General features: G+C 38.9%; 1 pseudogene; it reads left to right on the top strand.

Annotated features, from left to right (window-relative positions):
- The first annotated feature begins 2,753 nt into the window (after positions 1-2,753).
- Positions 2,754-21,963, top strand: LOC139449735 (serine/threonine-protein phosphatase 6 regulatory ankyrin repeat subunit A-like; annotated as a pseudogene).
- The last annotated feature ends 514 nt before the right edge of the window (positions 21,964-22,477 follow it).

Raw genomic sequence — 22,477 nt, 5'->3', positions numbered from 1 at the left:
ACACATACAATCGTTTATTCCCCATATTGACGATTTCAAGAATTTAAACATTATGATGACGTCACGCTGTTGCAGTTGATTAGGAGCCAGGAATTCACTGTGTGATATCAAATTGAAATGAAATGTACTTTGCTATAAGGCTCTCGAAACTTGGACCAGAAGTTATTTTTTTAAGTGGTTTAAAAAAAACCTGTTATATTAACGTGTGATGATTGTTTTCAGAAGATTGAAAAATCCTTGTCACTTTGAAACGAGATTAATCCGACATAGACATAATTGTGATAAACTGAAAACATCTTCAAAATTATACCCTCCTTATCTATTACTGCTTTATGATCTTTTCAATTCTTTTGTCTTCTCATCCCAGAAAGCGAAAAAATGTTAGAATGTTTCTAATTTGACAGTACTGTTTAAATAAATGAAGAACATCCATTGAATACTACAAAGAATCTTTTTTGTCTTTTTCCCATTTTGACTTCTTCACCCAGAAACTGGTGACAGTTAGTGATTAGCGGTAACTGAACTATGAAGCATATGTATTGAAACAGCAGTCATAACGGAAAGACATGTGCCATAGATGGGGATCTGGCCGATCCATATTATAAGTTGTAGCAGGATCACGATGGATACATGGGGTTTTATCCTTCCCGAGTCATGAGCCGGAGGCGAGTGATATAAAACCTAACGAGTGACGCATAAAATGCCATATTTCCCGAGCGATCCTGCTACAACGAATTTATCATACCTCGTGTTTTAATAGGACATTGTAAAGGAATCCAACGAATTAAATATTAATAGAAAACAGCTGTTCTATTAAGCTAAGGTTATCTTGTCTTATGTCACCTGACTTCCATTGACTGTATTTAAAGATCGATGCTGACAGTCTGACGGTGCGGGACGCTCCCCAGCCTACACTCCACTCACCCGACAGGTTCTGTTGTATTTATATGTAACACAGGCAACCAACACAAGTGCGATCGATGCTGTGTCAGGGCTGGCTGAACACGGTTCCGTTGATAACGTCATGCGTTTTACGAAGTAGGTCAGTGGGTATTTCATACTTCTTCCGGGTAGCCATATTGCTTGGCTTTGACTACAACATTCTTTCAGTGGGAGCAGCCATTACTTGTACGTTCGCAGGCATTAAGGTGAGATTATATTACTATGTATTACTTCTGTGTGTGTCTGTGTGTGTGTGTGTGTGAAGCTTTATAGTCTTTGATAGAATGTCTCCGTGCACTATTATCTCACCATTATCATTGATTAGTTCAGTTATGAGGTTAGCAGATATGTTTTCTGTTTACGAAGTGGCAAAAGTAGCTAGTTGGTTTTACACCTCCATGTCACCATATTCTATTTTAAATTTGTATTTCTCTAGATTTCTCTCTTTTCCATCTTTTTTTTTTAAAATCCAACTGTTTTGTTTTGTTGGTGCGCACCCCACCTCCTTTTTATTTCGAAAGAAATCTTTATTTTTGTGTAAATTACCACCAAAGGCAATAAATATTTCTTAATTGTGCACACCCACACCCACACCCATTCAAAAAAGCTGAATCCGCCCATGAACTGTCACACTTCACTACCGGTTGTAATCTGTTCCCATTTCGTTCATTATCATCATGCAACTGTTACTGGAAACTAACAATCGTGAAAAGGGCAAGCAGTCCTGCTCGGGTACAATGTACATAAAAATTATGTTAAGTGAAGGAGAATGTCCGAAATCTCGCGATTATTTGCGCACGTGAAGCTTGTTCGAGGCCGTTAAATCTTCAAGTAATACTATGCTATACTATGGGACAATCTCATTCAAATCAGATCTTAGTTCTCGCTTCCGCTAAACAAAGATCTGAGGACAGCCCATTGCGGGTCACGTCAGAACGACCTTTCGCGAATTTTGACCGACCAATGAAATGACTGACAAGAAATCGACATTGGCCAATCAGACGGCAGCTTTCTCGAGCTTTACGACACAAGTTTCCAAAAGGCGACTACGTTTCGAAACATATTTTGACGTATTCTAGATTGAAAAAAAATAAAACTGATAAGAACATTCTGGAATGACTCATAGATGGCCTAGATTGTATGGATATAATCATAAAACCCGTAACTGTTGTTCGGAATACCCCGTGTTAAATTTATCGTGGTTGCATGATTAGAAAACACGTTCCGACTGTCACTTTCATGTTCTGGTAAGCGACGCTCTGATTGGTTGCATGCGTCATATGCGTAGTGAATACATTGAATTACATGAACACATATACCCAGCAACAAAGGTTATTGTGACATCCTTCTTTACCTAACACAAACAACATGTACATGACTTATAGAAACAATTAGTTTTGTCAAACACAGAAAGTGCGTTCGGCAATTGCAGACTGAAAAGCGACTATGCCTGTCGTAAGAGGCGACTGACGGCACCGGGAGGTCAGACTCGCTGACGTGGTTGATGCATGGCATCACATCTCATTTACGTAGAGTCGCTATATGGCTGAAATGATGCCGATGCGAAGTTAAATGTTTTACTCTCAAACGCACCCAATAACGTAGATCGATGCTCGTGATGTCAATCACTGGATTGTCTGGTCAAGACTCGATTATTTACAGACCACCGCCATATTGCTGGAATCTTGCATAGTGTAGCGTTAATCAAACAAATAAACAAACTGTCCTATTATCATTATATGGATGCTTTATGCCCAATAAATTGTTGTTGACACACTGATGGACATCATTGATCATTGTTGCAGTGACGCACGTGAACCAGACCACAAACTGCATGAGCCTGGTCGACAACCAGTACACCAGTCTGCCTGGGCAGGACATGGTTCACACAGACCCCGATCGTCCACATGTAGACGCGGCAAGAGGTCAGTTTTCTCCTCAAATGGCAGGTGCAGTGGGAGGCCAGATTGAGGAAGATGCGATCGTGAGTTGTTGAATTAATTGTTTTTCATCCTTCGTAAGGGTAGTCTATTTGAAATATTGTAGTACTTGAACTTATTAAGTGAATGTTGTTGAATGAATGGAATCCTGGCATTGTTACATGTAAGGGATGCGGCACTGCTCAGGGAGTTGACACGCACTTCCTCCTTCATGAAGAGGGTACCCGTGTCATTATTGCATGTGTGGATTCTATGACTTTTTTTGCCTAATATCAGAACACTACAGTCAGAGTCTAACTATCATTGAATATACCTTAGATATTGCCTAGATATACTTTATTTCTTAAGTATTTAACTGTTCCCATAATATTGTAACAATTGTCATGACTTTTCCATTATTTCAGACCTTGAGTGCAGAAGAACAGGAGGTTCCAAATGAACAAAAGCCTGGTAATATAGATAACCTCCTAATAATTATTGAAAGGACAATACAGTACTGTGCCAAATACGTAGGAGATATTGGGAATGAACAAGACATTTCTGCTGATCTATATGGTATTCCATATGGCAATAGGATGTAATGGGTTCTAAAGCTTGGTGTGATAAGATAGTGAAGCATTAGCTAGGTCGTTAAAGAAGCCGGAGGTCAAATTGGAAATTTGCATTTTGCAGCCAACGTCACTAATATCGGATAAAACCACCTCTGTTGGCCAGACATGCGTGAATTCTTTGATGTGTCGACCAATGTCAGCTTCCACCCATTGGTGAGAGCAACATCAAGTTCATTAAAAGTGGTGGGTGGAATTGGGTCACAATGAGTACTGCACTATCATCATGAAAGAACATGTTGTGCAAGTTGCAGCACGACTGGTGCAATGATGTTGTCGGGATAGTGTTGATCTTTGAAACTGCCACGGACAATATGGAGTTGCAGTCGTTTTGATACCACCCTGTACCAATATGGGTCCATAACGTTGGCGTCCATAAAACGTTCAAAAGGACGTCTCCAAACTCGTTTCCTTCGGTCATCGAAGTCGAGATTTAACCTCGTTTGGTCAGAAAACATAACATTAGCCCAAAGTCGATTCTTCCGGCGTTGATGTTCCCTGGACCACTGACGCCTCAGATTCAAATGACGTGCAGTATGTTGTGGGATGGCAAGTGGGATGACACGTTAACGTGGACACGTGGACGTCGTGGTCGCAAATTCCATCTGTGCAAATGATTTCGCGTGTACTCTTACACCAGTTGCCTGTTGCATCGGTACCTTATCTGAGTGTCAGTTTGCAACCGATTTCTTAATGCTATCTGTCTTAGTCTGTTTAGAAAGGTGTCTTTTAGTGAGTCAGTCAAGTGACAATGGTAAATCAAGTATTCCGCCCTGTCTGAGTGCTGTCCGAAGTCACGTGCTTCATGACTGTCACAATGTTGTGTTTGGAGTTGTGTTTCGGAAATGTTCATGCCACATAAATCACTTACTTTCATTGGCAGGCATTGTTGTATTTTCCTGTAATTTCACCTGAAACAAAATAAATTAAAACTTTTTGGCATAGAGAATATTAAAGGGGGAAACTCTACACTGAAAAATACACTGAAATATCCGCTTAATATATCGTACCAAAGCAAAGTTTTTTAAGCAAAACTAGTAAAAAACGGCTTGTAGTATTTGCAACTTATCATATATGAAGTACTATTGCCTTGCCGTTTTGTAATCGCCCTTTGCAGTATCTTCGAACCTCATAAAATTTTAAAAAAGAACTTTTTTAAATGGTCAAAACATATACTCACAGAACTAGAACCATTAGACCTAACGGTTTCCAACAGATTTGGATTTTGAGTCAAATGAAATCTTCGTCATGATAGACGCGTACAAATTTTGAACAAATATCCACTGTCCTCAATAATCTAGTTGTCAGAAAAAGAGTTATTATTTAACATATAACAAGGAACATTCATTTTGCTCGCGGCTTCACAACTTGCATGCTCTGTCCTTTATCAGTTGTCATCTACACACGTGGTGCAAGAAAACACGCCGACAACGTGGATGCGTTCTTCAGAAACAACGGTAGAAGTATACAACGATTTCAGTGTGACAGTGAGTATAATTTTGTTAAAGTAATGCATGACAGTAATCAAGTCAGTATGCCCTTACATAGATTATCCGAACAGCCTATTTGTTTGATGTTCCTATTTGTCACTGTGTCCAGTTTGACTAAATATTCATCATGTACATGTATGTATTTGTGTTTCTGCTTGATAATGAAAGAATATCAAGACAAAAGCTGAAGCATGGATTGTGATACCATCGAATTGTTAGGCGTATTATCTTTCTTAAATTTGTTTTTGTAGATGCTGAGAGGTTCACAGAGGCAGTCAAAACAGACTGTACACGTATGATTGTGTTGATTGATCAAGAGTTTTCTCAGTTGATAGAAGATGAATACAGGATGATCAAACGTGTTTTCAATGGTGACAAAACTTTCCAATCATTTTCTGCCAAACTATCAAAACCTATTACATCAGTATTACACATATGTTTTCGACTGGTGGAGATCCGGGGTAGAATAGGTCATCAGCAACCCATGCTTGCTGTACAAGGTGACTATGCTTGTCGTAAGAGGCGGCTAACGGGATTGAGTGGTCAGGCTAGCTGACTTGGTTGATGCTTGTCATCATATCCCAATTGCGTGGATCGATGCCCATGATGTCAATCACTGTATTGTCTGGTCCAAACTCGACTATTTTTCAGACCGCCGTCATATAACTGGAATATTCTGCGTGCGGCGTTGACGACAAACAAACAAACACATATTTTTGCATGAATTGTGCTACCAACCAACACGATAGGTTTTACATGGATTTAAATGCATGTTGAATGCTTCCGTGAGGAATTGTATAAGTGATTCCTAGTGACACCCATTGTGTAGCTAATGCCACGTCAAAGATATTGTCTTCTTTGCGACATGTTCATATTTTTGCTGACATTTGAGGTAAATCTTTGGATTTTTCTCGTAGAGTATTGAACTATTCCAATCTTTCTAAGGGTACAATGCTTTATGGGTCTAAAAGGTGAAGCGACCAGTTACATCTTTGAACAAGTAGGCAAACTAAAACATCAATTGTCTCAGCTGTTCTGGTGTAAACCGATATAATATTCCATCGATGTTTTACAAAATATCAGAATCTTTCCATCATATATTTGTCACTGACACGTCAAAATGCCCACTATAAAATCGTTTGGAATATTTGCTATGGCCTTGAATGTTGTCAAACAACTTTTGATCAAGAGACATAATTATGCCAAGCTTTGAAATCGCTGTAAAACAAGCATGGTCGACACCAAAGGCTTGAACTGCTGGAACATTGCTCGACATATAGGCAAGAGTTGACTCTTGGAAAGTTGAGGTCATCCCTCATACAGTATTGTGGGGTGTTGTATGTCACTCTGAATCTTTATGCATAGATCTAAAGGTGAAATTAATTTGGCAGTTTACACTGGTTTCTTTTATTTCGAGTTAAATTGGGTTGTTAAATCAGTTGAAGGGAATAGGCTATTTGACCGTTATTGAACGGTATCAGATCATTTGCTCAAGTGAAACTTCTTGGCCAAGTTGTCTCGTTTTGATTTTGCCAGTCCGAACAGACATTCCGATCCACATGCATAAAGAAATAGATCAGCAAGAAGGGGAATACAATTGGTGCCAATGGGGATGCCTACACATGCTCATGATATACATGGAGGAGTAAAACTCCGCATTCAGCAGATATTTCTTTAGGAATATTGAAGGGTTTTTTGTCGCTTTTATTTAACAGAATTCTTGCCATCATGGGATGATTTCAAATACTCTCTTACCACTTCACTTTGTTTCTGTCTTATCTTTCAACCATTTTTCCTTTAAAAAAGATTAAAGCTCCCCAGACTTCTCAAACGTTTGTACCATTTAGAGTACTGATAATTTTTAACACATAAACCTACCTATCAGTTCATCCCTTACCCTATCGGATTATATTTGCAATATTTGTCTTTAATTACAGATCTCGTAGAAGCAGAAAAAGAGGTTCAATTAGTCACTTATCTCGATGATGACGAAATCTTCCAAGAAGTAAAGTACAAGCTTCCTGGGGCCATGAGAAAAAACATTATTCCCTACACTCGGTTCCTCAACAGTACCAATGGCTATGTGTCTCTTGAAAGTAGGTTCTTGAGTATTCAGATGTTTTTTATTGGCTTTTGGTGTAATAAAATAAATAGCACGATGGCAAAACGATGCGCTTACCACAAGAACCACTTACAAACAAATTAGCATGAGATCATCAATGCTCCAGCTCCATCTCCATTGGTAGGACTTTCTGACTTCTCTTGCCACATGGTCAATCATTTACGTGTTTGCCCTTACAACTTTGTGTGACTGACCACACCTATTGTGTTGCTAAACATGCTGAACAAGAATTACGATGCGATTTTAAACATTTCCGCCTTTAATGCAATGTTGAAAATGCATTTGTGACCATTACGCATATGAACGTGGAAAAAACATATTTTAAAATTGTTTTGTTGTTACCTCAGCGATGACTTAAAATACCACGTTTATCAAGCTATACTAGTGTGTCTGCCTGTTGTACAGAAACGTCTATTATTTGATTTGACTCTTTACCCCTTTATGACCTTACCGAAATAACAATAGTCAAGAAAAGTGCAAGTGAGCTTCAGACTTGATGCTCTATTTCTAATTTATCAATATTTATCGGGTTTGACTGTACTGCTTTTCAAGTGCCAAAATAAAAACAAATTCTAATACTACAGTCAATACATTTTCACAATGTTTAATTTATTAATCTGGAATATAGATTACGAATATTAAATTGTGTTTATTGTGCAGAGACGTGTAAAACGTGTGTTCTTTCAGATTAATAAGACACAGTATGAAATTGATGATGCAGGGGGTCATAGCATGACACATATTTTTCAGATCATGCTACAACAGCTACACAGGGTGGCAACAACAACCATATGGAAGTCCGTCTGGAGGGTGGCAATATACGCGCACAGCAAGTCGGGAGAAACAACACGTTTACCGCATCCAGTGGTGAGTTGACTGTCATATTGCGGTATCGTTCACCAGTCTTTGGTATTGTGTATGTAATATGTCTTAACAAACACATATGATGCAGCCAAAATTATGATGTCTGTGCAGTGTCCATTGTCATCCATTTCATCCAACGCTCACATATTCCCAATATTTTGAAGGTATGAAGGCCGACAATGCATTATTATTCAGTCAGATCAAACTGAGTCAAAAGCCATATGGAGATATAATCTTGTGCTTGTGCGTGTATATCAATACTGGAATGAATGGAAGTGAAATGAGCAAGTCAATATTACGTGTGTCACTCATTGGCGCTAAAAGTCACACCCACACTCGACGTTTTGCGGAGTCCATAGACTATTAGTTAAGGTGTAGCAAGAACTGAGATCTGAATTTAATGAGATTGGAGCTGTTTTCTTTCTCATATGTTTTCAGTGTTCATGTTGCACATTCACGATGTAACAATTCAGAATTCGGTAAACTAATGGACCGTTTTTCAGTGTCACTCGTGGCTGTCATTCTGCAACTGGTATTACAATATTTCGTGTTCGAATCCAACTCTCAAGCGTTTTTTTGTGTGACGTGAGCCTCCGATAGGATAGGATACGCGCAACTTTTCATGAACACCTGGTACCATCATTATGTCATTGTGATTCATAAACGCATACACAAGATATAGTCGGAATCGAACACTGGACTCTGCATTAAGCAGAGATTCCTTGTGATTATTGAAACTGTTTAGTCACTTTCATTTATCTCATCTGACTACTTACATGTGGTAGGTATGGACTTATATCTTAAATGACTCTTATTAGTATTATGTATTTAATCTGTTTGGCACAATTAACAGTAAATATGATGTTTTGTAACTGAAACATTCTTGTTTCAGGCCCTTCGATTCAGGGCTACGAGTTGACCGTAAAGACGCCTGACACAGACTACGAATTGTGTGTTGAAATTAAGAACCACATTGACGACAACATAGACAACATCAACATCTCCCTGAAACCACACAACGCCAGCGTGGAGTCCACCAGTCTGGGATCTGTCATCATCAGGGTGGCAGTGGAGCCTGGCACAAAACTTGGACCAGTTTGGCTGAGAGAAGTCATCACTAAGATCCTGTCTGAAGACATCATTGCTAAACTGCCAAAAGGCACCCGGATGGAAGTCAGCATCAGGGCATCTCTTCCACTCACACCTCTGGATGTGGATATATTCGGTAAATACACAGTAGCACTGTAATTTGCTTCATATCACCTTTCATTTCATGAGATACTCCTCATGCTCATGGTATTCAACACAAATGCTCAGTTTGCACATGAAAGTGAAAATACAGGCATAATAATTATTCACAAACTATATTATTGGCATTATGGTACATAACGGTGCATTTTAGATTGATATAAGCATCACTATGTTAAATGCTATATGTAGTTTAGCTTACCATTCTTACCATACTTACCATACTTATGTTGAATTGTTTGATGCAAGAAAAGTGCTTTCTACATACTGTATGGTATCAAATAAATCCTTACATGTACATTTATTTGTATTACTTTTAGGTTTAGAACAGGAGCAAGGGAAGTAAATGAGGTATTTTTCGATAAAATAAACTACTTTTGGACAATATTTATTTTGAATTATGTATAAACATGCTTTGTAAAAAAGATCCTTCAACATTTCTTTAGCTTTGAAAAAACAAATGAACCTTGGGTGTTGTGTATTGGTAGCTAAGAAGGTTCTTTCTGATTTGCAACATTCCAAACGCAAATCGAATGAAAGAAACTGACAAAACGATAATGGAATAATTAACTCAGCTGAACCAAACATGTATGTCTGCATTGTTACCATTGATGTGTGTGTGTGTCTGTCTGTGTGTCATGCATGCGTGCATGTGTCCGGGTGTTCAATCTTTTCATTATATTCTCTATTTTTCACAAGATGACTTTTATTATATAAGTATGGTATTTCATATGAGACTCCCACTCAGAGGACAGTGTTTGAACTGCCAACATAATGGGAACTGTTCTTGCTTAAATTGTTTTGCTCAGTCTGACCCTGATTGAAATAGGTTAATGACGTTACATGCGTAGCGAATACATTGAATTACATAAACACATATACCCAGCAAAAAGGTTATTGTGACATCCTTCTGGCTTAAGGTAGCGGGCTGGCTTAAGGCTACCATTGCAGCGAGTTATACCCAGACACAGAATTCCACTTCGTCTTGGATCCTGCTCAGCTCACGAAATATGAACCCTAGCCACGAGTCTCGCTTCATGGACATTTCCGTTTCAATGGGACAAGTAGTGTCCAGCTGTTAGTGGGCCTCACAAGATTTTTATTTGCGTGATGTACAGCCGGACCTAGAGGGCATATATTCCCTTAGTAAATGTAGAGTCGCAATATGGCTGAGATAATACTGATGCGACGTTAAATTTTAACTCACGCACTCACTCAATTACGTACATCGCTACTCATATTGTCAATCACTGAATTGTCTGGTCTAGACTCGATTATTTACATACCGCCGTCAAATAGCTGGAATATTGCTGAGTGCAGCGTTAAACCGCAAACAAACAAACAAACATCATTGTTCATTGTTCTAGTGATGCACATGTACAAGGGCAGAAGCTATATGAACCTGGTGGATAACCCATATACCAGGATGCCTGGGCAGGACATGGTTCACGCAGACCACGGTCGTCAACATGTAGAAGAAGCAAGAGGGCAGTTTCCTCCTCAAATGGAAGGTGCGGTGGGCGGCCAGACAGAGGAAGATGCGATCGTGAGTTGGTCTTCATCCTTCGTATGGTTAGGCCAATTGAAATATTGTAGTCCTTGAACTTTTTAAGTGAATGTTGTTTCAGGATCCTGGCAATGCTACATGTAAGGGATGCGGCACTGCTCAGGGAATTAACATGCACTATCTCCTTCATGAATAGGGTACCTGTGTCATTATTGCATGTGTGGATTCTATGACTATTTTGGACTAATACCAGAACAGTGGAGCGTAACTATCAGTGAATATACCTTAGATATTGCCAAGATATACTTTATTTCTTAAGTATTTAACTATTGCCATGGGATTGTTATAATAATTTTCCATTATTTCAGACCTCAAGTGAAGGAGAACTGGAGGTTCCAAATGAAAAAGGGCCTGGTAACACAGATAACCTCTTAATACTTATAAAGGACAATACAGTACGATGCATAAAATGTAGGAGATATTGGGAATGAACAAGACATTTCTACTGATCTATATGATATTATTAATGGAAATTATATCATCATATCTGGGGATCGTATCCGAATGGGTTCTAAAAAGCTAGATGTGATAAGATGGTGGCGTACTTGGTCGTTAAAGAAGTCGGAGGTCAAATAAGAAATTTGCATTTTGCAGCCAAGGTCACTAATATCGGGTAAAACCACCTTTGTTGGCCAGACATGCGTTAATTCTTTGATGTGTCGACCAATGTCAGCTTCCACCCATTGGTGAGAGCAACATCGAGTTCATTAAAAGTGGTGGGTGGAATTGGGTCACAATGAGTACTGCACTATCATCTTGTAAGAACATGTTGAGCAAGTGGCAGTACGACTAGTGCAATGATGTTGTCCCGATAGTGTTGATCTTTGAAACCGCCATGGACAATATGGAGTGGAAGTCGTTTTGATACCACCCTGTACCAATATGGGTCCATAACGTTGGCGTCCATAAAACGTTCAAAAGGACGTCTCCAAACTCGTTTCATTCAGTCATCGAAATCAAGATTTAACCTCGTTTTATCAGAAAACATGTCATAATCCCATAGTCGATTTTTCCGGCGTTGATGTTCGCTAGACCACTGACGCCTCAGATTCAAAAGACGTGCAGTAAGGTGTGGGATGGCACGTCGGATGACACGTAAACGTGGACACGTGGACGTCGTGCTCGCAAATTCCATCTTTGCAAATGATTTCGCGTGTACTCTTACACTAGTTGCCTGGTTCATCGGTACCTTACCTGAGTGTCAGTTTGCAACTCATTTCTTAATGCTATCAGTCTGATCTGATCTGTCCTTGCCTGGAGTTGCTGCCCTTGGGCGTCCAGAGCGGCACAGATCATCGACGTAATGTGTTTGTTGGCATCGGGCCCCCAATCTGCTGATGACAGATTGGGAATCATGCAGCATTATTATGATGTGCGCGCATCTGCAAAATACCTGTAGCACATAAATGTTTAACACGTTACAAACGTCGCATGATCAATGATGTTGCTTCATCATGATTAAATATGTTTAGTAAGGTGTATTATAGCGTTTGGTTCCAAGAAAACTGACAAGCGAGTCAGTCAAGTGACAATGGTAAATCAAGTATTCAACCCTGTCTGAGTGCTGTCCGAAGTCACGTGCTTCGTGACTGTCACAATGTTGTGTTTTGAGTTGTGTTTCGGAAATGTTCTTGCCACATAAATCACTTACTTTCATTGCCAGACATTGTTGAATCTTCCTGTAATTTCACCTGAAACAAAATAGATTAAAATTGTTTTGCAAAGTGTATATTAAAGGGGAAACTCTACACTGAATAATACACTGAAATATCCGCTAAATATATCGTACCAAAGTAAAGTTTTTAAAGCAAAACTAGTAACAAACAGCTCGTAGCTTTTGCAACTAATCACATATGAAGTACTATTGCCTTGTCGTTTTGTAATCGCCCTTTGCAGTATCTTCGAAACTCATAGAATTATAAAAAGAACTATTTTAAATGGTCAAAACATATACTCACAGAACTAGAAACATTAGACCTAACGGATTCCAACAGGTTCGGCTTTTGAGTCAAATGTAATCTTCGTCACGATAAACAGGTACAAATCTTGAACACATCTCCACTGTCTTCAATCATCTAATTGTAAAAAAAAATGCTATTATTTAACATATAACCAGAACAATCATTTTGCTCACGGCTTCACAACTTACATGCTCTTGCTGTTTAACAGTTGTCATCTACACACGTGGTGCAAGAAAACACGCCGACAATGTGGATGCATTCTTCAGAAACAACAGTAGAAATATACAACGATTGCAGTGTGACAGTGGGTATACTTTTGTTAAAGTAATGCATGACAGTAATCAAGCAACACGTTTACTGCATCCAGTGGCGAGTTGACCATTATACATTGTATATATTCTGTCCCATTATTAAGAAATGACTGTATATTGCCACCTCACATGGATTATTCGAACAGGCTATATGGTTAATGTTCCTATTTGTCATTGTGTCCAGGTGGACTAAATATTGATCACGTATGTATTTGTGTTTCTACTGGATAATGAAAGACTATCAAGACAAAAGCTTAAGCACAGAATGTGATCCCATCGTATTGTTTAGCGTATTATCTTTCTTAAATTTGTTTTTGTAGATGCTGAGACGTTCACAGAGGCAGTCAATACAGACTGCACACGTATAATTGTGTTGATTAATGAAGAGTTTTCTCAGTTGATGGAAGATGAAAACAGGATGTTCAAATGTGCTTTCAAAGGTGACAAAACTTTCCAATCATTTTCTGCCAAACTATCAAAGCCTATTACAACGGTCATACACACATATTTTTTCGACCGGTGAAGATGCGCGGTAGAATAGGTCATGCTTGCTGTACAAGGCGACTATGCTTGTCGTAAGAAGCAACTAACGGGATCGAGTGGTCAGGCTAGCTGACTTGGTTGATGCTTGTCATATCCCAATTGCTTGGATCGATGCCCATGATGTTAATCACTGCATTGTCTAGTCCAAACTCGATTATTTTATTTATTTGACGGCCGTCATATAGCTGTAATATTTCTTCGTGCGGCGTTAGCAACAAACAAACAAACACATATTTTTACATGAATTGTGCTTCCAACCAACACGATATGTTCTACATGGATTTAAATACATGTCGAATGCTTCCATGAGGAATTGTATAAGTGATTCCTAGTGAGACCCATTATGTAGCTAATGCCACGGCAAAGATATTGTCTTCATTGCGACATGTTCATATTTTCGCTGACATTTGAGAGAAATATTTGGATTTTTATTGTACAGTATTGGAATATTTTCATCTTTCTAAGGGTACAATGCTTTATGGGTGAAGTGACCAGTTACATCCTTGAACAAGTTGGCAAACTAAAACATCAATTGTCTCAGCTGTTCTGGTGTAAACCGATATAATATTCCATCAATGTTTTACAAAATATCAGAATCTTTCCATCATGTATTTGTCACCGACGCGTCTAAATGTCTACTATAAAATCGTTTTGAATGTTTGCTAAGGCCTGGAATGTTGTCAAACAACTTTTGATCAAGAGGCGTATGCCGATCTTTGAAATCGCTGTAAAACGAGCATGGTCGATTGTACCTCAAAAGTTGTGAAAGGCAGACACCAAAGGCTTGAACTGCTGGAACATTGTTCCGCTTACAGGCAAGAGTTGACCCTTGGAAAGTTGAAGTCATCCCTCATACAGTATTGTGGGGTGTTGTATGTCACTCTGAATCCTTATGCATAGATCTAAAGGTGAAACGGATGAGGCGGTTTACACTGGTTTCTTTTATTTCGAGTTAAATCAGGTGGTTAAATCAGGGAATAGGCTATCTGACCATTATTGAACGGTATCAGATCATTGATACACCTGCCGCTCAAGTGAAACTTCTTGGCCAAGTTGTCTCGTTTTGATTTTGCCAGTCCGAGCACACATTCCGATCCATATGCATAAAGAAATAGATCAGCAAGAAGAGGAATACAATTGGTGCCAATGGGGATGCCTGCCCATGCTTATGTTATAGATGGAGGAGTAAAACTCCGCATTCAGCAGATATCTTTTTAGGAATATTGAAGGGTTTTTGTCGCTTTTATTTTAACAGAATTCTTGCCATCATGGGATGATTTCAAATTCTCTTACCACTTCACTTTGTTTCTGTCTTATCTTTCAACGTGTTTTTCCTTTAAAAAAGATTAAAGCTCCCCAGACTTTATCTCAAACGTTTGTACCATTTAGAGTACTGATAATTTTTAACACATTAACCTACCTTTTATCAGTTCATCCCTTACCCTATCGGATTATATTTGCAATATTTGTTTTGAATTACAGATCTCATAAAAGCAGAAAAAGAGGTTCAATTAGTCACTTATCTCGATGATGACGAAATCTTCCAAGAAGTAAAGTATTCGCTTCCTAGGGCCATGAGAAAACTCTTTATTCCTAACACTCGTTTCCTCAACAGTACCAATGGTTATGTGGCTCTTGAAGGTAGGTTCTTGTGTATCCAGAAGTTTTTTTATTGGCTTTTGGTGTAATAAAATAAATAGCACGATAGCAAAACGATGCGCTTGCCACAAGAACCACTTTAACAAATTAACATGAGATCATCCACGCTCCAGCTCTATCTCCATTGGTAGGACTTTCTGACTTCTCTTGCCACATGGTCAATCGGCGGTGTGCCATTATCAGTTACATGTACGTGTTTGCTCTTACAACTTTGTGTGACCGATCACACCTATTGCGTTGCTTAACATGCTGAACAAGATTTACGATGCGATTTTAAACATTTTCGCCTTTAACGCAATGTTGAAAATGCATTTGTGACCATTACACATATGAACGTGGAAAAAACATATTTTAAAAAGGTTTTGTTGTTACCTCAGCGATGACTTTAAATACCACGTTTATCCAGCTATACTGGTGTGTCTCTGTCTGCCTGTTGTACAGAAACTTCTATTATTTTATTTGATTCTTTACCCCTTTATGGCCTTACCGAAATAACAATAGTCCAGAAAAGTGCGTGGGGGCTTCAGGCTTGAAGCTCAATTTCTAATTTATCAATATTAATCGGGTTTGACTGTACTGCTTTTCATGTGCCCAAATATAAACAAATTCGACAATACGATGGTCAATAAATTTTCACAACATTTTGTTCATTAATTTGGAATATAGATTACGAATATTTAATTGTGTACATTGCTTGCAGAGACGTGTAAAACGTGTGTCCTTTCAGATTAATAAGACGCGGTATGAAATTGATGATGCAGGATGTCTGAGCATGACACATATTTTTCAGATCATGCTACAACAGCTACACAGGTTGGCAACAACAACCATATGGAAGTCCCTCCGGAGGCTGGCAATATACGCGCACAGCAAGTCGGGAGAAGCAACACGTTTACCGCATCCAGTGGTGAGTTGTCCGTTATATTGCGATCTCGTTCACCAGTCTTTGGTATTGTGTATGTAATATGTCTTGAAAACACATATGATGCAGCTAAAATTATGATGTCTGTGGACAGTGTCCATTGTCATCCATTTCATCCAACGCTTACATATTCCCAATATTTTGAAGGTATGAAGGCCGACAATGCATTGTTATTCAGTCAGATCAAACTTAGTCAAAAGCCATGTAGTGATACGAGGGCCATTCAATATATAACCAGCCTAGCCTATTTGCTACTGCTCCTCACCATTGAGGTCTATGCACTTTGTCCAGCGATGTGTGAGAGCTAAAAGCCCGTTGTGATAGAAACCATGTTGTTGTTCGTGTAACCACCCCTCCACTGCTGTCGTGAGTTCATCATCGGACCGGAAATGACGTGCACGCAGTTCTTTCTTTCAAGCCTTGGCCATTTCTGACACCTTTATTCGCCTGTCTTTGACAACCAGTTGTCTCACAGCTTCACTGGTTTGGTCATTGGTCACCTCTACAGGCCTGCCAGGGCGTGGCTCATCTTCCAGGTTCACCTGACCCCTCTTAAATTCTGCAACCCAGAATTTGACCTGTGCATACGAAGGTGCACTGTCACCATAAACATCTGACAATTCATCATGTATCTCCTTTCCCGGTTTCCCTTTTAAGTAGAGGTACCTAATAACAGCCATGTATTCAACCTTTGGCGAAAGTGTGGCAGAATCTACCCATGCCATCTTTATAGATCACGTGTGTGACTTTAAATACAATTGCCTCAACTTTGTCTATGCACGTGACATACATTGGTGCACAGCACGTAACAAGCATGCAACCGTTAAGATCTGATAAATAGCTTAGGCTGGTTATATATTGAATGGCCCTCGTATAATCTTGTGCGTGTGCGTGTGCGTGTGCGTGTGCGTGTATATCAATATTGGAATGAATGGAAGTGAAATGAGCAAGTCAATATTACGTGTGTCACTCATTGGCGCTAAAAGTCACACCCACACTCGACGTCTTGCGGAATCTATAGGATATATGTTTAGTGGTAGCAAGAACTGAGATCTGATTTTGTTGAGATTGGAGCTGTTTTCTTTCTCATATGTTTTCAGTGTTCATGTTGCACATTCACGATGTAACAATTCAGAATTCAGTAAACTAAAGGACGGTTTTCCGTTGCACTCGTGGCTGTCGTTCTGCAACTGGTATTACAATATTTCGTGTTCGAATCCAACTCTCAAGCGTTTTTTTTGTATGATGTGAGCCTCCGATAAGATAGGATACGCACAACTTTTCATGAACACCTGGTACCATCATTATGTCATTGTGATTCATAAACGCATACATAAGATATAGTCGGAATCGTACACTGGACTCTGCATTAAGCAGAGATTCCTTGTGATTATTGAAACTGTTTAGTCACTTTCATGTATCTCATCTGACAACTACCATGTAATAGGTACCAGCATGAATTTCACTTACATATCCATCGGATATATCTCTTAAATGACTCTTATTGGTATTATGTATTAAATCTGTTTGGCACAATTAATTGTAAATATGATGTTTTGTAACTAAAACATTCTTGTCTCAGGCCCATCAATTCAGGGCTACGAGTTGACCGTAAAGACGCCTGACACAGACTACGAATTGTGTGTAGAAATCAAGAAGCACATCGACGACAACATTGACGACATCAACATCTCCCTGAAACCACACAACGCCAGAGTGGAGTCCACCAGTGTGGGATCTGTCATCATCAGGGTGGCAGTGGAGCCTGGTACAAAACTTGGACCAGTTTGGCTGAGACAGGTCATCACTAAGATCCTGTCTGAAGACATCATTGCTAAACTACCAAAAGGCACCCGGATGGAAGTCAACTTCAGTGCATCTCTCCCACTCACACCTCTGGATGTGGATATATTCGGTAAATACACAGTAGCATTGTAATTTGCTCTAATATCACCTTTCATTTCATGAGATACTCATGTTATTCAACAGAAATGCTCAGTTTGCACGTGAAAGTCATAATACAGTCATAATAATATATTCACAAACTATATTATTGGCATTATGGCATATTACGGTGCATTTTAGACTGATATAAGCATCACTATGTTAAATGCTATGTGTAGTTTAGCTTACCATTCTTACCATACTTATGTCGAATTGTTTGATGCAAGAAGAGTGCTTTCTACATACTGCATGGTAGCAAATATATCCTTACGTGTCCATTTATTTATATTAAATATAGGTTTAGAACAGGAAAAAGGGAAGTATAGGAGTTATTTTTCAATAAAACAAACAACTTTTGGACAATATTTATTTTGAATTATGTATAAACATGCACTGTTTAAAAGATCCTTGAACATTTCTTTAGCTTTGAAAAAACAACTGAAGCTTGGTTGTTGTGTATTGGTAGCTAAAAAGGTTCTTTCTGACTTGCAACATTCCAAACGCAAATCGAATGAAAGAGACTGACAAAACGATAATGGAATAATCAACTTAGCTGAATCAAACATGCATGTCTGCATTGTTACCATTGATGTGTTTATAAAGTTCGATTTCCATTACCTATTTTGATATTGCTATTTTGTTTCAGAGTTTGAAGATGAAAACGAAGCCACACATTGGATGACAGAATATACATCTGACATTCACAGGAAGGATGAAACTGGTCGCAGCATGCTCCACCAAGCGGCTAGAATAGGAAATAGGGCTGCTGTAATTTTAAATCTAAAATTAGGCTGCCTTGTAAATGATCAAGATTGTCATGGAAACATTCCTCTTCATTATGTAGTAATGTCAGGGCAAACAGGTGTGTCCTTGTCCAGACTGCTCGTAGAAGGAGGAGCCAGCATTGAAGTGGTTAACAGGGTTGGATGCACATCTTGCTGTCACAGAGAGGAACCTGGAGGTGGTTGAACTCTTTGCAAGAAAGTTTGGAGCGAAAGAGAGCAATCCTACAGCCAATCAAAAGATAGAGATATCTTCCCTTATACATCTCTTGGTCAAACAAGGAGCAGATGTCGACGCCCTCAACAGACAAAATCTCACGCCACTACAAGTGGCTGCTTCATCACAGAGGTTTGATGTTATAGTGGCATTACTGACCGAAGGCACTGATGCAAATGCTGTTCATGAAAATGGTCAAACTCCGTTGCACCATGTATTTGGGGTGAATAAGCCTAACCGGAAAATTGATGGTGTCACTGAGACATACAGACTGAAGAAACACCTGAGAGTAAAGCCTGCCACACAGTCATCTGGAGATACATGTAAACCTGATAATGGAGCTTGTGAAGCACCATCTTCAGTGTTGGACATACCAGACAGTGAAGGTAATACTCCACTTCAGAGTGCAATCAAATCTAACTTCACACAAGCTGCTATCATTCTTTTGGATGCTGGGGCAAATGCAAATACCAAGAACAAGGAAATGGACACACCCCTCCATACAGTTGCTGGAAATACAAACATCGAGAATATTACCACTGAACATGATGCAGTAGTGAAGATTATTGAATACAGCAGAGATGTGAATGTTACAGATAAGCAAGGCAATACACCTCTGATGTTGGCAGTTGAGAAGAACAAAAACATCTCACCCCTGCTCAAAGCTGGGGCAAATGTTAATTTACAAAATGGATTGGGTAGAACAGCGCTGCATCTTGTTGATGAACACCCACATGACTGGTATGCACATGGACCCATCAACGCGAGACAAAGCAACGACAACCAACTGATTGCAGCTGGAGCTGACGTCAATGTTCAAGACGAAGATGGTAACACGCCTCTGATGATGGCTGTAGAGACAGAATGGGATATCTCACCACTACTCAAAGCTGGGGCAAATGTTAATTAAAAAAATCGGCTGGATAGAACAGCGCTGCATCTTGCTTGTGAACACCAGCATTACATGTATGAAGACGCAGTCACAAGCGAGAGCTTCACAGAACAACTGATTGCTGCTGGAGCTGACGTCAATGTTCAAGACAAAGATGGTAACACGCCTCTGATGATGGCTGTAAACACAGAATTGGATATCTCACCACTACTCAAAGCTGGGGCAAATGTTAATTAAAAAAATCGACTGGGTAGAACAGCGCTGCATCTTGCTTGTGAACACCAGCATTACATGTATGAAGACGCAGTCACAAGCGAGAGCTTCACAGAACAACTGATTGCTGCTGGAGCTGACATCAATGTTCAAGACGAAGATGGTAACACGCCTCTGATGATGGCTGTAAACACAGAATTGGATATCTCACCACTACTCAAAGCTGGGGCAAATGTTAATTCAAAAAATCGACTGGGTAGAACAGCACTGCATCTTGCTTGTGAACACCAGCATTACATGTATGGAGCCGCAGTCACAAGCGAGAGCTTCACAGAACAACTGATTGCAGCTGGAGCTGACGTCAATGCTCAAGACAAAGATGGTAATACGCCTCTGCACATTGGTACACCTGGATATTCTCATGATCCTGAAAAGGATAAAAAAACCAAAAATACATGCAATCCTCAGCAGACATCCAGATCTCAATGCTGAAGACCACAGTGACAGAACCCCTTTGAACATTGCTAAAATGTCAGGCGAGTTTGGCTCGTCGAAGCCAAGATTATTATTCATCATCAGAAAAGACGAAATTGAAAATGCAAGAGAAGACTAAAAACCCGTGGAAGGGAATGTTTGAAGGGAATATGGACGCCCATTAGATCAATGTCACAAAAAGGAACTTGATTATGTGTTGACAAGATAGGCAATTGTCCTACCCAAAACTAGCCATTGTTGCAGACATTATGCATTTCTAGTGCGTGACATTTAGGACACATTTCGTGCCAGATTCTGTACCGTGAATGTCCAACATGCATAAAGTCATCAATGCTTCCACTTTCTATAAATATTTTGTAAAATCGTACGCGACTGGACAAACATTCCCATTCACAAAGAAGTAATGACCAGTACATATATTACAAGCAATGCAAATCCTTATCTGGACAGCATAAGGTGATATTTGTCTTTTATTTCAAAAACAGAAAAAGTATGTAATATACACATGATGTTCGTGTATTATGACTGGATAATCACTATCATAAATTCGAACGTTTGTAACTCATAGATGTATTTTCAATGAATTTTAAGTAAGAATTACCTTGCTTACGAACGAGTGTTGCGTAATTCCTATCTGTGTATATGTTTCAAAATTATTTTAGCTTTTCAGACGTAGTACATTTTGATAATAGTATACTGGTGTATATGAAAGTAAGGGATGGTCTTAATAGAAGGTTAATGGTTGGCACAATTAAGATGCTACAAGTCTTCAGTATGAATGATTTTATATGTTTAATGTGGACATTGCACCTCTTGAGTAATTCATTTTGTTTGCAGTCAGGACATATACATAGGTATACGTGGAGAAGCTGTATCATGTTCAACCAAACTTTGATTGAGAATATTATGTTTCATTTTTTTACGTTTGTATATACATGTACACTTGTGAATTAGTTTTACGCCTCATGCCTGTCAAAACACAATATACTTATTGATTATACTAATTGATTGTATGTACATGGATATAGCACACAATGTTTTGTAAACACATATTTAAAGTTTGGTAAATCAGTGATCTATGATTTCTTGTGAGCAGTGTAGGTTGATACTACATTTGTCCTCAGTACTTTTCATAAGCCTTCATAATTGTAGTTGCCAGTTTATTCAGTCTATTGGCTGGGTTGGTTTTATACATCAATAGATACTTGTTATTTATCTGAACGTGTTATCGCTTGGAGAATTTTATCAGGAGGAATATTTTGTTGGGTGTACAAGATTTACAACTGGTAAAAGCTTGACCATTTTTGTTTTTCATGTTCGTTAGTTAAGACAAATAAACTCTTTGAGCTATTTCTATGACCTTATAAAAGGATGCATTGATAAAAGAAGTTCCCTTTTTACAAATCTTTTTTAAATCATTGTTTAACAGTCTTTTGTATTTTTTCAGACACGTTTGTTATCCTCTTGTCTTGCAATGAAATATCAGATATTTGTTTTCCCCAACCACCCATGTAAAATGTAAACATGGCGGTATTGCTTTAGTCAGCATGTTTGTGGTATTTTCTGTGTTTAGTTGAGTCCTGCTTAGGAATGTCTTAAATGTTGTTTATTGCTAATTCATTACAAACATAATTTGTTGATTGTGATTCTTATTGACTAAAGTTATAAACATGTCATAGACTACCCTACCGATTAGTCTGACGGTTGCCATAGTAACCCATATATGGTCTACATGGTATGCTAATGTTGATTTGGTT

The sequence above is a fragment of the Haliotis cracherodii genome, unplaced genomic scaffold, assembly GCF_022045235.1.
Source record: "Haliotis cracherodii isolate W230 unplaced genomic scaffold, xgHalCrac1.p SCAF_8, whole genome shotgun sequence".
Lineage (NCBI taxonomy): Eukaryota > Metazoa > Mollusca > Gastropoda > Lepetellida > Haliotidae > Haliotis > Haliotis cracherodii.
The sequence above is the reverse complement of the archived record's forward strand: the minus strand, read 5'-3'. Positions and strand labels throughout refer to the sequence as shown.